General features: G+C 42.6%; 1 protein-coding gene across 1 annotated transcript in view; it reads left to right on the forward strand.

Annotated features, from left to right (window-relative positions):
* The window catches only part of usta (uronyl 2-sulfotransferase a), a 186,366-nt gene that overhangs the window by 78,276 nt on the left and 87,981 nt on the right, over window positions 1-20,109 (forward strand). The gene's annotated exons all lie outside the window — the stretch shown is intronic.

The raw sequence follows: 20,109 nt of genomic DNA on the forward strand, positions 1-20,109 counted from the left end.
TCTCGTTGTCTTCGTAAAGGGTTTTAATATTTTCATCCTCCCGAGGGCCAGGAGATTTTCCAGATTTCTCTTTCTAACCATATGACCTGATTAGAAAAAGAATATGGTTCCATCATAGCACATATCATAGCCCATATAAAACCATTTTTTACAGCTGATTTATTACTATGTCGTACGCTTCAACTAGTGTCCGGAGTTGGTTAGGTTAGCCTACTACCAGATCTGGAGAAAATCTGGGCCCCAGGAAAACATTTCTTGTGGTGCCACCTCTGAAATCACCACACAATGTTACAAATGAAAATAAACATCTCCTATTTGTATGATCTACATTCTACATGTTTTTGGTGGCGGGAATGGGCTTCCATCATTTCAAGTGGAATTTAACAGAATTGAACAGGCTGTTACTGCAATTTCAGGCAAAAACTCACTAAAACAAGTCTAAAATATTAGGGAAATGTCTATACATTTCAGCTGTATCAAAAACATTGCTCTGCTATTACCATTTATACTGTAGGAGTGTTGGCTCAACAAGACAATTCTGTTTACACTGCCCTGCTTTTAAGGGGGGCAACTGTCGGGCAAGTGTCGTGCTCTAATTCCGGAGGTAGCGGTCGAGACATGGCAAGTATGCAAGTTTACATATGAGTAATATGTGTAGCCAACAGTATTTTTACAAAAAGTGTAGTAAGTGTGAAAAGGCTCATAGTGACATAATTTCCTGTGTGTGTGTGTGTGTGTGTGTGTGTGTGTGCTGTGGTACAGTTGTGCAAGCTAGGGATGTCTGCTGGTTGCTGTGGCGATAAGATGGCATCGTGGGCCAGAAGGGGCTCCCGAGTGGCGCAGCCGTCTAAGGCACTGCATCTCAGTGCTAGAGGTGTCACTACAGACCCTGGTTTGATTCCAGGCTGTACCACAACTGGCCATGATCAGGAATCCCATAGGGAGGCGCACAATTGGCCCAGCGGCGCCCGGGTTAGGGTTTGGCCGGTGTAGGCCATCATTGTAAATAAGAATTTGTTATTAACTGACTTGCCTAGTTAAATAAAGGTTAAATTAAAAAATCATTAAAAAAAGGGGGTCAGTGAGTCCGTGGTCCTTACTCTATTACCCCCTCTCATTCTGTGGCAGGCTGTGTGAACTGGGTTCATCACACACACACACACACACACACACACACACACACGTACACCACACAAACACACACACACACACACTTACAGACTACAGCCCATGCTAGTGAATGGATCTGAATGTACTCCTTCTCCTTGTGGTATGCCCTCCTCTGACTGGGTGGAATTTTTCACACCCTGTGTGTGTGTGTGTGTGTGTGTGTGTGTGTGTGTGTGTGTGTGTGTGTGTGTGTGTGTGTGTGTGTGTGTGTGTGTGTGTGTGTGTGTGTGTGTGTGTGTGTGTGTGTGTGTGTGTGTGTGTGTGTGTGTGTGTGTGTGTGTGTGTGTGTGTGTGTGTGTGTGTGTGTGTGTGTGTGTGTGTGTGTGTGTGTGTGTGTGTGTGTGTGTGTGTGTGTGTGCAGCGTCATCTCTCCAAAAGGTTTCTACAGTATGATGGATGATGTGAAAATGCTCTGTCAGTTGTTACAGCAAACTCTGTAGTTGGGGTAACTGCCTGTATGTGCTCCTCTCTAAATATTTCTATATTGAACATGTCTATTGTCTCTGACAGATATACAGTACACATGTATTATTATAGTAGTCCTATACATCCCTGGCTTTCAGTACCCCACCACATCATCTGCTTTCTTCATTGCGTCAGTAAGCTCATTGTGAGGTAATGAGGTGTTGAGGAGCTCAACAGATGTGAGCATCCCAGGCTAGTCAAGGCTATACCAGGCTAAGCTAGCACAGATCCCCTGACACCAGTGAATACGGCTAGGAGAGTGAAGCCAGACTAGATCGTCTATACGTACAGATAGCTAGCCATCATTCAAGAGCTATCATCCCCTGTTGACACGATATACATTCTACACCTACGCATTGTATTCATCCTAGAAATTAAGTGTGAAGGGGTCGTTCTTCATAGATTCTCATCTGTTGTCCCGCAAATAAGCCCATATCCAGGCTGAGGAGCCTCATATTCACCTAATTAGACAATCAATGTTTCTAGACATACGCATTCCTAGAAAGCTGTCATTTAGCATCCCGTAGAGATGATCAATGACTTCATACATGTGTGAAACAGTTTGTGCACACGCATATTACATGTGTATTACATATATTGCGTGTGTTTCCACTTGATCTTTTATAGTAGAATACACCAAAGTTGTCTTTATTGTGAGCAGCTAAAAAAACACACGAAAAAACATGTGCGTGTGTGTGTGTGTGTGTGTGTGTGTGTGTGTGTGTACGTTTCAGGAGGCTTTGTGATGTCATAGGTGTACCTGGTGGTCTACTTCAATGTGCACATCCTGTGGCTTCCGGTATGGGACACTGTAAGGGACCATACCTCCCTACACACACACACACCACACACACACACACACACACACACACACACACACACACACACACACATACACTCCACCCCGCTCTCTCTGCCCTAAAAAGCAGTGACCACCAAACGTGGGAGTGCCTTATGGTACAATTAGGGTTTAACATGACACTGACCGTCTGTCCAGACCAGAGCGATGGTAACCCTGACAGCTGCTTCCTTCCGTCAGACCACTATTTATGTAAGACATGATGCATGCTGGGTAGCCAAGTCTCGACTCTGCCTAGATCCACTGTGTAATTAGGAAATGGTTTGGGGTTTCTATGAGTCAAGCAACACGCTCACACCCACGTACGCTACACACATATGCACGCACACATGTACACACGCACGCACGCGCACACAACATGTTGGCATCATCATTTCATCTAGGATTAGGACAGCAATGTGGTTTCAACGGGGGGACATTACTGGAAATATGACACATACAGCATATAGTTTTATGGTAATAAGAAGGAATAGTACCTTGGGACGGTAGTTTACAGTAAAGTGGAGTATCATAACTGATGAATAGATACTATAGATGAGATAGCATCAGAATGACACCTCACTATGTCAGAGAGTACAACAAACTCAATAAAGGCAATAAGAAGTGTCTCATTCATGCATGGGCCCAGCACTCTCCAAAAGCCTAGTCACACGTTGAGAGTCTTTTTCTTACATATTTGATCTTTCATGATCCCTCCCTAACTTTGTTCTTCTCTCTTTCTCTCTTTTCACTACTCGCGCATGCTCTCGATCTCCTCTCCTTAACCATCTCTCTATCTCCCCTCCCTCTCTCCCCTCTCTCTCTCCCTCGCTCCAGTGTAAGACTCGGCTCTAGCCTCTACACATGCTCTCGATCTCCTCTCCTTAACCATCTCTCTATCTCCGCCTCCCTCTCTCCCTCTCTCTCTCTCCCTCGCTCCAGTGTAAGACTCGGCTCTAGCCTCTACACATGCTCTCGATCTCCTCTCCTTAACCATCTCTCTATCTAGCTCCTCTCTCTCTCTCCCTCGCTCCAGTGTAAGACTCGGCTCTAGCCTCTACACATGCTCTCGATCTCCTCTCCTTAACCATCTCTCTATCTAGCTCCCCCTCTCTTCTCTCCCTCGCTCCAGTGTAAGACTCGGCTCTAGCCTCTACACATGCTGTCGATCTCCTCTCCTTAACCATCTCTCTATCTAGCTCCCCTCTCTCTCTCTCCCTCGCTCCAGTGTAAGACTCGGCTCTAGCCTCTACACATGCTCTCGATCTCCTCTCCTTAACCATCTCTCTATCTAGCTCCCCTCTCTCTCTCTGCCTCGCTCCAGTGTAAGACTCGGCTCTAGCCTCTACACATGCTCTCGATCTCCTCTCCTTAACCATCTCTCTATCTAGCTCCCCTCTCTCTCTCTCCCTCGCTCCAGTGTAAGACTCGGCTCTAGCCTCTACACATGCTGTCGATCTCCTCTCCTTAACCATCTCTCTATCTAGCTCCCCTCTCTCTCTCTCTCCTCACTCCAGTGTAAGACTCGGCTCTAGCCTCTACACATGCTCTCGATCTCCTCTCCTTAACCATCTCTCTATCTAGCTCCCTCTCTCTCTCTCCCTCGCTCCAGTGTAAGACTCGGCTCTAGCTTCTACACAGGCTCTCTTTATGTGTGTGTGTGTTTGTTCTGCTCGGGAAGGTGCAGCGGACCCTGCTGTGTCAGCCTGGCGTTTAGGTCCAGGGGGTTCGCCGTGTGTGCACACAAGTGTGTGTGTGTGCTTGTGTGTGTGTGGGAAACCCTATATCCCTCACTGAATGATCTCCCTCTTTTCGGGTGGAAAGGGAATTTGATTCTGGCTATATGTAGTTCTGTGTGTTCTAGAGACAGGTGTTCCACTTCATCCTAGGTGTGGCATCCTGTTTCCTTACGGGGAGGGGAATAATAAGAACCCCACCCCTATCAGGTGGACTCATACACACACTGTACAATAAAAACACGTGTACTCAAACACACACACAACACATGTGCATGCACATACACACACACACACACACACACACACACACACACACAAACACACACACACACACACACACACACACACACACACACACACACACACACACATAAAAAAGACACACACACACACACACACACAGACCATTGAATTTGACTGTCCTGAGCATAACCTCCTCTAATGGTACCTGATTGCTTTTATCTGTTCTCAACTGATCCAGGAGCTGTGAATTTTCATACAGCCGGGTGAGTGTGAGCCAATGCTCTCTGTCTGTCAGGAAATTGTGAAAGCTATAGAAACGTCCACAACCACCATGCTGAAGTCTTTAAAATCCTTAAGAGTCTAAGCCTGGGGGTCGTCCCATTATGTCTGGCTAAAATCAAACAGTGCATTCCACAGTAAGAACCTCATCCCCAACGATCAAGCATGGTGGTGGTAGTGTGACGGTTTGGGGATGCTTTGCTGCCTCAGGAACTGGAGAATGTCAGGCCATCCGTCTGGTAACTGAAGCTGACGCGCAGCTGGGTCATGCAGCAAGACAATTATCCAAAACACACAATCAAGTCTGTATGAAAATGGTTAAAAAACAACACATTTGAGGTTGTTGAATGGCCGAGTCAAAGTCCAGACCTAATCCCAATTGAGATGTTGTGGCAGGACTTGAAAGGAAACTGATGCTTGAAAGTCCACAAATGTCGCTGAGTTAAAGCAGTTCTGCGTTCCAGAGTGGGCCAAAATTCCTCCGCAGCGATGTGAGAGACTGATCAACAACTATAGAAAGCATTTGGTTGCAATAATTACAGCTAAAGGAGGCACAACCAGTTATTGAGTGTAAGGGGGCAATTACTTTTTCACACAGGGGAATTGGGTGTTGCATAACTTTGTTAAATAAATAAAATCAGTATTCCTTTTGTTGTTTTTTGTAATCTCAGGTTCCCTTTATCTAATATTAGGTTTTGGTTGAAGATCTGATAACATTCAGTATCAAAAATATGCAAAAATAGAGAAATTCTGATAGGGGGCAAATACTTCACGGCACTGTACGGCACTGTACATAGATAAACAGTAGTAAAATAAATGTTTACTAAAAGAAATAGTAAAAGAAAATCTAAATTAAGTTTGTTTTGAAGTATCTGTCCTATATCTGAGAGATCAGGAAACAATTTATATATTTTTTGACATGTATTTAATTGACCACTTACAGTACCAGTCAAAAGGGTTTTTCTTTATTTGTACTATTTTCTACATTGTAGAACAATAAGTGAAGACATCAAAACTATGAAATAACACATATGGAATCATGTAGTAACCAAAACAGTGTTAAACAAATCAAAATATATTTTATATTCTTCAAAGTAGCCACCCTTTGACTTGACAGCTTTGCACACTCTTGGCATTCTCTCATCCAGCTTCACCTGGAATGCTTTTCCAACAGTATTGAAGGAGTTCCACATATGCTGAGCACTTGTTGGCTGCTTTTCCTTCACTCTGCGGTCCAACTCATCCCAAACCATCTCAATTGAGGTCGGATGATTGTGGAGGCCAGGTCATCTGATGCAGCACTCCATCACTCTCGGTCAAAGAGCCCTTACACAGCCTGGAGGTGTATTGGTTCATTGTCCTGTTGAAAAACAAATGATAGTCCTCACTAAGCGCTAACCAGGTGGGATGGTGTATCGCTGCAGAATGCTGCGGTAGCCATGCTGGTTAAGTGTGCCTTGAATTCTAAATAAATCACAGACAGTGTCACCAGCAAAGCACCCCACACTTTCACACCACCTCCTCCATCAGACCAAAGGACATATTTCCACCGATCTAATGTCTATTGCTCGTGTTTCTTTGCCCAAGCAAGTCTCTTATTATTATTGGTGTCCTTTAGTAGTGGTTTCTTTGCAGGAATTCAACCATGAATGCTTGATTCACGCATTCTCCTCTGAACAGTTGATGTTGAGATGTGTCTCTTACTTGAACTCTGTGAAGCATTTATTTGGACTGCAGTTTCTGTGGATGGTAACTCTAATAAACTTAGCCTCTGCAGCAGGTAAGGTAACTCTGGGTTTTCCTTTCCTGTGGCGGTCCTCATGAGAGCCCTTTCCATCATAACACTTGATGGTTTTTGCAACTGTAGCAGCGCCTCTTCAACCTCAGGAGGCTGAAGAAATTCGGCTTGTCACCAAAAACACTCACAAACTTTTACAGATGCACAATTGAGGGCATCCTGTCGGGCTGTATCACAGCCTGGTACGGCAACTGCTCCGCCCACAACCATAAGGCTCTCCAGAGGGTAGTGAGGTCTGCACAACGTATCACCGGGGGACAGCTGTCAACATCCTGGTCCTCAAATGAAACTGGTATACTTTCCTATTTATGCTATTTTTATTCCTCTGCCAGTTTTGATCCTTTATATTGGGCAGACAGACCAGTTTCCTACCTCCTCCCGCTGCCACCTGCCTCCTCCATTTTTGGGGAAATGCTGTAATCAATTGGTTGTAATCTTGGATTGAGCAGACCTTCCCATACAATCCTGATAACTCCATGAAAGACATAACTCTACCATCACAATTTACAATATCATTTAAAAACAAAGTACCCTTTTCAAACATCTGTCCCATAAATACAGGTATTTTATCAACCACCACATTTGAGTTCAGCCATTATATTTGTTGTAATATTTGTTCTATCTTTTCAGGGGGATGAAATTGAAATTGTAGCCAGCTCTGCAATGTACTTTTGAAAAGCGAAATATTTTTTGCTCTTATGATTTGAAAAACAAATCATCAGGAGTAGGCAGCGCCTTAAGTAAGTGAGTAAAGTCACTTAGTCAAAGGAGTTAAGTGAGTTAACTCATTTGACTAAGGAGTTAATCAGGGGAATTTTTCCATACATACATGCAGGATCTTGTCTATTTTTCTATTGAAATTCATTGTGGAAAGCTCATTTATATATTTTGTGATATGAATACCAAGTATGTCTACTTCACCATCAGTCCATTTTATAGGTAAATTGCAGGGTAATGTAAAAATAGTTTTTTTTAAAGATTCAATATGTAATATTGTGCACTTATCATAATTAGATTTTAGTCCAGAGAGTCCAGAAAAATTATCTAGCTCTTGAATGAGACATTGCAGGGATCTAGCTTGCAGACTTAATATAAAACTTGGGTCATTGGCATACATGGATGCCTTTGTTTTAAGCCTTGGATTTATAATCCTCTAATGTTGTTATTTCATCAGATTTTAATAGCTAGCATTTCTATGGCCATAACGAATAGATATGGTGACATCGGACACCCTGTTTAACCCCCCTTGACAATTCAAAACTCTCTGAGAAGTAACCGCTATTTACTATTTTACACCTGGGATGCATTGATATTACATTTTTGGCCGATACGGACGATATCTGATATTTTCCTTGCCAAAAAAAACGATACCGATACCCGGTATTTAACATCTTAGGGTCCTTTTAAGCATTCTAGTACAGTTAAATAGTTAACACACACACACACACACATGGATGCAGCGGTCTAAGGCACTGCATCTCAGTGCAAGAGGCATCACTACAGTCCCTGGTTCGAATCCAGACTGTATCACATCTGGCAGTGATTGGGAGTCCCATAGGCGGTACACAATTGGCCCAGCGTTGTCCATGTTTGGCCGTGGTAGGCCGTCATTGTAAATAAAAATGTGTTCTTAACTCACTTGCCTAGTTAAAGGTTACACACACACACACCACACCACACTGACCAAAAAGTAATTTTGTTGTCATTTACGTATGTCCCCATTACCAGTAAAACATAATCAAAACCTATTTCTTTCACTTATTTGCTTTGCTGTTTCGTTGTTCATTTGTTCAGTCGTTTCATTCTCAACCTGTCAGGTGTGCGGGTGTAGCTGGTGTATAAAGTCAGGCGCAGGAGAGCAGAGATGAGTGAAACAACGCACTTTACTCGACAGCACAAAGTAAACAATTTACAAAGTGCAAAAAGAACGGTTGCCACAAAGCATGGGTGATAAACAGCACCCGGTACAAACCAGCCGGAACATACCGACCTGAACAAATAACAATCACACACAAAGACATGGGGGAAACAGAGGGTTAAATACATGACCAGTAATTGGGAAATTAAAACCAGGTGTGTGGGAAAACGAGACAAAACAAATGGAAAATGACAAATGGATCGGCGATGGCTAGAAGACCGGTGACGTCGACCGCCGAACACCACCCGAACAAGGAGAGGCATCAACTTCGGCCGAAGTTGTGACACAACCAGGATTTCATCATACATATCAAGCAGTGAAGTTTCAGCTCTGTCTGTCTGTGGCCTCTCTTCCTCGGTGCGCACTGTCACTGTGTCCGTTTCCATCTTGTCCACCTGTGTGTGTAACATTTCACGTAAACACTTTTTCTTGTCTCTGCATCGAAGTAGCGGTCCTTAACCTAGCATCGAGCATGGTGGCAACACAGTGAAGAGGCTCAGAGAGAATGCCACCAAATCCCTTGTTCACAGCCTCGAGTACTTTTGTAAGTTTTAACCCCACGATCTGTCGGCAGTTTTGTTGAGCAGAGGTTTCAATGCCATGACAGAGGGTATCACATCTGCGGCAGACGCAGTTGAATAGCTTATTTCTCGAGTCAGTTGTTCGAATGGCCCTAGGAGTGTGTTAATTTTTCCAAGTTTCAAACATGTTTTGAAATGGCAGCAGCGGTATGAGAACCAGCACATTCTTGAGCATGCAATATGGCTTACCTTAGTACAAAATCCTCGTCGACCCACTGTGCTGTCAGTCTCAGCATGCTCATGGGGCTGACATCGCTGGTACAAATGTCAGTCATGAAGCTAATAGCAGTGACGCCCATAGCAAGTAGCTCATATATGTGCGTTTCAACAATACTGTGTAACTCCGGTAGGGCAACATCTGAAAAATAGTGCCTAATTGGTAGTGTTCCCGGGGCTCGAGGTGCTCGACCAGTCGGCGAAAGCAAACATCATCCACGACAGAGAACGGTTGATTGTCAAGGGCAACGAATTCCATTATGTTAGCGTTAATAGATTTCGCCTTTTAGTTAACTCGCTGAAATGTTTTTACTCTTTCAAATGACTGCTTGACTTTAACTTGGTTAGTTGTTGGAAGTATGCGCTTAGTATTTTTCTGCTTTTGTTGTTGTTTCTGCTGTGTAGCGCTGTATTTTTCGTGGTGTCATTACATCATCTACCTACGTTATATAGGTGTGCACGTCAGCTTTGACATGAGTTTTGCACATCGCCATTAAACTAGACATCGGGCCGATGCCGATGTTGGCATTTTTAGCTATTATCGGCCGATTCCGATATGCTCACCGGTATATCGTGCATTCCTAGTTGCTATACATTACCTTTACCCATTTTATATCAGAATCACCGAAATTGAAAAAATCCAGGCATTTATAAATAAAATCCAGGCTCACTTTATCAAAGGCCTTTTCAAAATCCACTATAAATACCAGGCCTGGCTTCTTAGATGTTTCATGATGTTCTATTATTTCTAGTAGTTGTCGTATATTATCTCCAATGTATTGTCCATGTAAAAAACCTGTCTGATCAGGAGGAACAATACCTGGTAAAACCCTTTTAATTCTGAGTGCTATGCATTTCGCTAGTATTTTTGCATCACACCATTGAAGTGTAAGAGGCCTCCAGTTTTTAAGATGGACTGGGTCTTTATATTTGCCATCTGGGTCTTGTTTTAATAAAAGTGAAATCAGACCTTCCTGCTGAGTATCTGACAGACTACCGTTTCTATAGGAGTAGTTAAAACAAGCTAACAACGGAGCTTTGAGTATATGAAAAAAGGCTTGATATACCTGGTGTTTTTCCAGACTGAAAGGATTTAATAGCCACAAAAAGTTATTCCTCTGTAATTTGGCCTTCGCATTGATCTTTCTGTACATTTGTTCATTTTCATTTTTATTTTTTTATTTTGAAAGAATTCCATAATAGTTTGCCAAACCGTTCAGATGCTACAGACAGTGAGAAGACCGACTTTCGGGATGTACCATGGTCTTACGAACACCGCTCTAGCTCTGACAACTTTCACCGCAGATTCGGAAGGGCCACATTGGCGGATGCTGTGGATTGAGATGCAGACAGATATCTCTAGCTTAAACAGAGGATTTTGATGGGGAATGTGTATTATGCTAATTCGATTCCCATGGGGGCGTGGACAATTGACTCTATTACATTGTGTACATCATCACATTGCAGTATTTTATAGTGATTTTAACTGCATTACTCAACTCCAAGCTCAAAGCACTATATGGAGTTTTACATTGAAAAACATTGAGGTGAGAAAGCATACATGCATAATGTTTGTGAATTAAGTATACAATTTCACATTGGTATTATCATAGGGGCTCACTAATTAACTATTCATAAAGGACACTGTCAAAGGCTACAATTCCTTTTGTCCTTGGTTGGTCCAGGTCACGGAAAGCTGAGGTGTAATTGTTGGAGTTGTATTTATTTATTTGCGCACATTTGTATTTCTGTGTGCCTGAACGTGTGCAAATGTTTGAGTTTTTGGGGGATCACTTTATTTGGATAGTCTGTAGAGCATCTACAGACTATAAATTACATTTTGATTAACTATCTAGTAATCCTAACACTAGCTCTAAACTTAACCCTAACATTAACCCTTACCCTAAACCTTATTCTAAACCTAACCCGAACCCTAACCTTAGTGAACAGTTGCTTATCAACAGATAGTATGAACATCCGGATTATCCAAATATAGTGTGACCTGTTTTTGTGTCTACCATAACAGCGTCAGGCAAACATGTCACTCCAGCTCCAACATTTCTGATGAGCACTTACTCAGCTAAACACATCCAGACCCCTCTTAATTAGTGTGTGTGTGTGTGTGTGCGCACATGTGAGTGTGTGTAAAAACTATAATAGTTCTAATAGTTTTGGGTCGCTTAGCAAGCTATCAACGTCCACATTTGCACTGCGTGATATCCTATTGCAAGTAACATGCCGAGAACAATCTGATCCTCACTCTTTTTCAATTCTCTGTTGCCGCTTTCTCTCTCCTTTCTCTCTCTCTTTCTCTTTCAGAATTAGAATAACCTTTTTTTTGCCAAGTACTGTATATTTACACTACCGTTCAAAAGTTCGGGATGACTTAGCAWMGTCCTTGTTTCTGAAAGAAAAGCAATTTTTTTTGTCCGTTAAAAGAACATCAAATTGATCAGAAATACAGTGTAGATATTGTTAATGTTGTAAGTTACTTTTGTAGCTGGAAACAGCTGATTTTTTATGGAATATCTACATAGGCGTACAGAGGCCCATTATCAGCAACCATCACTCCTGTGTTCCAATGGCATGTGTTAGCTAATCCAAGTTTATCATTTTAAAAGGCTAATTGATCATTAGAAAACCCTTTTACAATTATGTTAGCACAGCTGAAAACTGTTGTTCTGATTAAACGGGTCTTTCTTCTGAAACTCGTCAGTCTGTTCTTGTTCTGAGACATGAAGGCTATTCCATGCGAGAAATTGCCAAGAAACTGAAGATCTCGTACAATGCTGTGTACTACTCCCTTCACAGAACAGCGCAAACTGGCCCTAACCAGAATAGAAAGAGTGGGAGGCCCCGGTGCACAACTGAGCAAGAGGACAAGTACATTAGAGTGTCTAGTTTGAGAAACAGACGCCTCACAAGTCCTCAACTGGCAGCTTCATTAAATGGTACCCGCAAAACCCCAGTCTCAATGTCAACAGTGAAGAGGCGACTCCGGGATGTTGGCCTTCTAGGCAGAGTTCCTCTGTCCAGTGTCTGTTCTTTCGCCCATCTTAATCTTTTCTTTTTATTGGCTTTTTCTTTGCAACTCTGCCTAGAAGGCCAGCATCCCGGAGTCGCCTCTTCACTGTTGACGTTGAGACTGGGGTATAGACAGTAAACGTCATGCAGACAGAATATATCCACAAATAATTTTCTAATCCACATACACTATAAATAGCAAAAAAACTGATTAATGAGGCTATGCATGGTACGGATGTATAAACAATTTACAATGGATGATGTGCAATGGAGCGTAACTATATATATGCAGTCAGTCAGTTGTAAAGGACACAGTTGTGTACACGTATTACAATTAAATTATTAACGGGCCACCACTTGCTATAAGCAAGAAACTATAAAATAGTTACAATTATAACTACGGTTATAATTATGAAGGCAATTAAGTTCTTAAAAGGACAAGGTGCAGATGCAGACACGGGAGGCAGATGGTTTGAGTCTCTGATATTTATTAGTATCCAAGGGGCAGGCAAGAGAATGGTCATGGACAGGCAAAAGATCATAACAAGGTCAGAGTCCAGGAGGTACAGGGTGGCAGGCAGCTCGAGGTCAGGGCAGGCAGTATGGTCAGGCAGGCGGGTTCAGAGTCAAGGCAGGCAAAGGTCAAAACCGGGAGGACTAGCAAAAACAGAGAAAAGGAAATAGCAGGAGCACAGAGTAACACGGTATTTGACTTGACAAAACAAGACGAACTGGCACAGACAGACAGAGAACACAGGTATAAGTACCCAGGGGATGATGGGGAAGATGGGCGACACCTGGAGGGGGTGGAGACAAGCACAAGGACAGGTGAAACAGATCAGGGTGTGACAGAAATAACCAGGGTGAAGTAATGAAAGTACAGGATGAATGAATAATGGAGATTGTCATGGCAAAAGGATGTAATAATATGACAGGCTACATAATCAGTCACAAACAGGGAATATGGATTAGAGGCCTAAACTCAAACAAACATTTATTCTTGATATTTCAAATCCGTGGCTCTGTTTTAGTCATCCTCACTCTTGGACACAACCATGTTGTGTCCATGTCTTCGGCAGGCCATCTGAGCACCATTTGGTTAAACTGGTTGCCGTGGAGCTGATACAGTAGGAGGAGCTTTTATGTAGACTCGAGGTGTGAGATGAGCAAAGGGGAAGAATGACTCCTGCCTCTTCCCTTGTTCTCTGGCCAGTGAAGAGAGGTCCTTGTGTATTCTCATTGTGGTTGACGTCTGGCGTGGCTGAGTTAATCTGACACTCCTCTACACAGTGCGGGGTATAAAAAGGCAGGTGCATATTTGCAAGAATGTGCAGAGGTACTGTAATGAGCAACATTACAGGACGTTGTGCAGAGAGTAAAGTCTGTGAATGATCAGAGTCAGTGTCCGAGTGCATAATTTGAATCACCGCGGACTGGGTGGAGGGTTGGTACAAGCCACAGCGCTGGCAAAGAAGATTCTCTATCCTTTTCTCTCCCTCCTTCCCATTCTTTTCCTATCTTTCCCTATTTTCATTTCCTCACTGTACTGAATGTAGAGCAGCTGTTTTTCCTGACTCTGTGTTTGTGTCACAGGATCACATGACTCCAAACGGATTACGGGAGCTCTGTGGTTATTCAGTAGTCCTCTCTGATTCAGCCTGTATTTGGGACTATTTTCCCTCTCTCTGTCCCTCCCTTCATCCCCGTGTTCCCCTCATTTTCCTTCAAGAGGTTATCCATAGGCCTAGGGGGTCCCACGAGGTAAGGAGTAAGGGGAGTGGGTTGAGGAGAGGCCTTGTGATGCACATAACACACCACAGAAATGTTGTGTGTGAGAAACTTTGCTTGGCTCCTCCTCTTCCTCCTCTTCACTCTGTGTTTTGGTCCCATGCAAATCAGACTGAAAGGATAGATAGGTAAACAGATAGTGAGGATTAAGCTTTAACTCATAGATATTTATCTACATCTCTCTGTGGCCTGGTTCTCATTCAGCAGACAATGCGGAGGGGTTGAGTGTATGTGTCCGTCTGCGAGTGTATTGTGTGTGTGTGTGTGTGTGCATATGTATCGAACGCTGTTTGAGTCAGTACTCGTTTCATTATCTGACCCGTCCAATAACACTATTTGAAGCGTCAAATAAGACTAATTAACAGGTCAAATAAGCTTATTGATCCATCAGGACTTGAATATGACTTGCACGTAACTTAATCATTTAACACATACATACGTAGTAATTACACTATCCCTCTTAATTCATATGTCACAGTGATTCACTGGTACGTATGTTATGATGCTGGTAAAGGTTTGTCTTGCTTACATGCCACTGCCGGACGAAGCAGACACACACTTCCCAAAGCTCTGGAGCTACTAGTCAGAAAAAAAGCTAGCTATTGATGGATACAAATAATGTTCTCCTCGTAAATCTGCAAAAACATAGGAAAACAACATTATCAGTTTCAGTATAGCTAGTTAGTTAGCTAATTAATGATCTACTAGGTATCATCATCTGGATACTCTGATTTTATAAGACAGTTTTCATATTTGGTTGACTTCGTCTGGTCAAGCAAGCAACTAGGTAGCTAGCTGACTGAATTGCTTTGTTTTCTAGCTAGCTAGCTAGTTATTTTTTCATGAACTGAAGTTTGATTTCAATAAGAGAACAACAAGTGGCTGCCCATAATAGTCACACGGATTGAAAAATCATTGCGAAGAATATTGAGAATGACTGCAGTTTCAAGTCATTGTTTTCAATCTGTATGCATTGGTGCTAGCTAGATAGGTACCGAGCTAGCTAGCTATCCCAGAAGTTGCTAAGGGACAGATCGAAATTTCCTTTGGGGGAGGGGTGGTCCAAAATATGGGAGTGTTGTCAAACTTTGTTGCTTTGGGGAGTTGTGTGTTTTTTTTATTGGGCACAATTGACGGTAGTGTGTTTTTTCCTTCGTTTACATTCACTCTTCTGATCTTATTTTCCCTATAAACAATGGTTTGACTTACTTGTTTTTGATACCAGGATGTATCACAACTGGCCGTGACCGGGAGTCCCATAGGGCGGCACACAATTGGCCCAGTGTCGTCCGGGTTAGGGGAGAGTTTGGCGGGTGGGCTTTACGTGCTCATCTCGCTCTAGCAACTCCCTGTGGCGGTCATCAGTTGAACGGTGTTTCCTCAGACACATTGGTGCAGCTGGCTCTTGGGTTGTGGGTGGGTGTTAAGGAGGGTGGTTTGGCGGGTCATATTTTGGAGGTCGCATGACTCGACCTTCGAATCTCCCAAGCCCGTTAGGGATTTGCAGCGATGAGATAAGATCGTAGTTGAAATTGGGAGAAAAAGTTAGTAAAATACTAAATATATACAGTTGAAGTCGGAAGTTTACATACACCTTAGCCAAATACATTTAAACTCAGTTTTTCACGATTCCTGATATTTAATCCTAGTAAAAATTCCCTGTTTTAGGTCAGTTAGGATCACCACTTTATTTTAAGAATGTGAAATGTCAGAATGATAGTAGATATAATTATTTATTTCACCTTTTATTTCTTTCATCACATCCTCAGTGGGTCAGAAGTTTACATACACTCAATTAGTATTTGGTAGCATTGCCTTTAAATTGTTTAACTTGGGTCAAACATTTCGGGCTGCCTTCCACAAGCTTCCCACAATAAGTTGGGTGAATATTGTCCCATTCCTCCTGACAGAGCTGGTGTGACTGAGTCAGGTTTGTAGGCCTCCTTGCTCGCACACACTTTTTCAGTTCTGCCCACACATGTTCTATAGGATTGAGGTCAGGGCTTTGTGATGGCCACTCCAATACCTTGACTTTGTTGTCCTCAAGCCATTTTGCCATGACTTTAGAAGTATGTTTGGGGTCATTGTCCATTTGGAAGACCCATTTGCGACCAAGCTTTAACTTCCAAACTGATGTCTTGAGAGGTTGCTTCAATATATCCACATAATTTTCCTCCTCATGATGACATCTATTTTGTGAAGTGCACCAGTCTCTCCTGCAGCAAAGCACCCCCACAACATGATGCTGCCACCCCCGTGCTTCACGGTTGGGATGGTGTTCTTCAGCTTGCAAGCGTTCCCCTTTTTCCTCCAAACATAACGATGGTCATTATGGCCAAACAGTTCTATTTTTGTTTCATCAGACCAGAGGACATTTCTCCAAAAACGACAATCTTTGTCCACATGTGCAGTTAGTTACAAACCGTAGTCTGGCTTTTTTTTATGGCAGTTTTGGAGCAGTTGCTTCCTCCTTGCTCAGCGGCCTTTCAGGTTAAGTCGATATAGGACTCGTTTTACTGTGGATATAGATACTTTTGTACCTGTTTTTCCCAGCATTTTCACAAGGTCCTTTGCTGTTGTTCTGGGATTGATTTGCACTTTTCACACCAAAGTATGTTCATCTCTAGGAGACAACCAGATGGTTGTCCTTCTGGATGGTTCTCCCATCTCTGCAGAGGAACTCTGGAGCTCTGTCAGACTGACCATCGGGTTCTCCCATCTCTGCAGAGGAACTCTGGAGCTCTGTCAGACTGACCATCGGGTTCTTGGCCACCTTGCTTTGACATACACTGTCAACTGTCGCCAGTGGCGAATTTGCCAATCTTGGTGTTCTCTGGCAAATGCCAAACGTCCTGCACGGTGCTGGGCTGTAAGCACAACCCCCACCTGTGGACGTCGGGCCCTCATACCACCCTCATGGAGTCTGTTTCTGACCGTTTGAGCAGACACATGCACATTTGTGGCCTGCTGGAGGTCATTTTGCAGGGCTCTGGCAGTGCACCTCCTTGCACAAAGGCGGAGGTAGCGGTCCTGCTGCTGGGTTGTTGCCCTCCTACGGCCTCCTCCACGTCTCCTGATGTACTGGCCTGTCTCCTGGTAGCGCCTCCATGCTCTGGACACTACGCTGACAGACACAGCAAACCTTTTTGCCACAGCTCGCATTGATGTGCCATCCTGGATGAACTGCACTACCTGAGCCACTTGTGTGGGTTGTAGACTCCGTCTCATGCTACCACTAGAGTGAGAGCACCGCCAGCATTCAAAAGTGACCAAAACATCAGCCAGGAAGCATAGGAACTGAGAAGTGGTCTGTGGTCACCACCTGCAGAATCACTCCTTTTTTGGGGGTGTCTTGCTAATTGCCTATAATTTCCACCTTTTGTCTATTCCATTTGCACAACAGCATGTGACATTTATTGTCAATCAGTGTTGCTTCCTAAGTGGACAGTTTGATTTCACAGAAGTGTGATTGACTTGGAGTTACATTGTGTTGTTTAAGTGTTCCCTTTATTTTTTTGAGCAGTGTATATATATATTTTTTCCTTTTATTAACTAGGCAAGTCAGTTAAGAACAAATTCTTATTTTCAATGACGGCCTAGGAACAGGTAGGTAGTACAGTCATGTTAACAGATTTAATGTGACCTGCTAATGAAATGGGAAGAGACGACCACCTCAGGAAATCCTGCTTAGTGCGCTCCAGGAGTATTTTGAAGTCATGTTAAAACAGAGCCATACATGAGTGTGTGACCTTTATCCCCGAATAAGTAAAGACCTGATGCTCCACCCTAAATGGGAAATCGGCATACCCAATACCTTCTGCTAACTGATTAATTTTTGTTAGGTTTAACTACTAACCAGAGAATTTCCCAAAACCTTGTAGCATATCCAAATAGAATCAAATTCTATTTGTCACAAGCGAAATGCTGACTTAACCAACAATGCTTTAAGAAGTTTTAATAAAAATAAGTGTTACGGAAAAAATTGATAAATACAAAATAAAAGTTACATAATTAAACAGAAACAGTAAAATAACAATAGCGAGGCTATATACAGGGGGTACTGGTACAGAGTCAATGTGCAGGGGCACCGTTTTTTTCTGAGGTCTTGGTTGATTTCTTTTGATTTTCCCATGATGTCAAGCAAAGAGGCACTGAGTTTGAAGGTAGGTCTTGAAATACATCCACAGGTACACATCCAATTGACTCAAATGATGTCAATTAGCTTATCAGAAGCTTCTAAAGCCATGATATCATTTTCTGGAATTTTCCAAGCTGTTTAAAGGCACAGTCAACTGAGTGTATGTAAACTTCTGACCCACTGGGTTTTTCCAATTCATAGCTTGTTTTCCTCATTCCAAAGCTTGTTACATTTTAAGAGACATTCTAGTCTAGAAGTCTGTGACATATAGCTAGATAAGTGGGGTCCCCATTCATCCACAGTCATACCTGTTTCTGTGGAAAAGTCTGACTGAGAAAAAAAGAGGGGAAAGCCAGAGAGACCCAAAAGCAGGACTCTGTTTACTTCCTTTAAATGGATTACACAAATATTACAGCCCGTAATATCTCTAGACACTTGGCAATGGCAACAGGCGGGGAATAGGGACAGAACACACTCTGTATCTCTGTATCCTCTGTATCCTGGAGACGCTTTTCCGAGCAACCAAATTTCCCTCCTTTTTTCTGATTTCAGCTCAGGGTAGGAGGAGAGTAATAGGGTGTACTGGACCTCATGTGGTGGCCATCTCAGAAGACTTGGTTCACTTCAGTGTGATTCAATTGACTTGACTTGATTCCCTTAACTTGGTTCACTTGACCTAATTCAATTGGTTTGAATAGTGCTTGGTATTTTTTTTTGTCTTGTCTGAGCGTCATCTTTATTGGACACAAAAGCAACCTAGAAAGCAGTTTAATCTCTCCCTCAGCCGCACTACCCATGACTCTCTATAAGTAATAGATGCTGGATCCCTATTTCATAGTCTCACACAGCTTTCTGCCAAATATCACAGGTCGTCTCCTAAAATTCCTTCACTTTACAGCTCTACTTCATCAGTGTTGACAAAGTAACAGGAGAGTGTTTTAAGTGTGTTTCATCTGGCCATCATCATTCCCAGTGTGCCCTGCTCTGTTCACTTCGTCCCAAGGCTGCTGGAGCCTCTCCATTCCTCATTGACACACTTGATACATTGTTGATGTCTCTTTCTGTGTTCCTCCAAGCCACAAGTTTTATGTAGATCCCTCTGATTCACAGAATGGGTGTTTTCTTCCAAAGCCACCAAAGTCAACAGCAAAGATCACTTTGCTGGATCATCATCATCATCATCTCAGCCAAGCACTGCGGTGTGTGTGTGTGTGTGTGTGTGTGTGTGTGTTAGACCTGGGATAACTTTAGTTTTAACTATGCTTTGTGGAAAGTAACTATTTTACAGGGGAACAAATAGTTACTTTGGAGGTGACTACAACTATTTGAATACAGATCCCCCAAAAATACTACTATTCAGATCTCAGAAAGTAACTGTCTTTGTACTATTTGAATACAAATATGAGGAAGCAACTACTTAAACAGTATATTTGAATACAGATCTCAAGAAGACTACTTTTCTGAAACGTTTGGATTGGCTGCTTTCAACTAATGCCAGGGCTGGATCTGAAACTGCATGTTGAAGATAGAAATAGAATGAATAGAGCACACACAATTTCCTATACTATTCCAATTTATTTGACAGGCATTTTTTTATTATTATTACAAGTTCTCATGTACAACTGCGACCTGGCCAATAATAAAGCAAAGCAGTTTGACACATACAACAACACAGAGTTACACATGGAGTAAAACAAACATGTAGTCAATAATACAGTAGAAAAAATATCTATATACAGTGTGTGCAATGAGGTAAGATAAGGGAGGTAAGGCAATAAATAGGCCATGGTGGCGAAGTAATTACAATATACCAATTAAACACTGGAGTGATTGATGTGCAGAAGATGAATGTACAAAGGAGCAAGATAAATATATAAATACAGTATGGGGATGAGATAGTTGGATGGGCTAT

Source organism: Salvelinus sp. IW2-2015, linkage group LG28 (genome assembly GCF_002910315.2).
Source record: "Salvelinus sp. IW2-2015 linkage group LG28, ASM291031v2, whole genome shotgun sequence".
NCBI lineage: Eukaryota > Metazoa > Chordata > Actinopteri > Salmoniformes > Salmonidae > Salvelinus > Salvelinus sp. IW2-2015.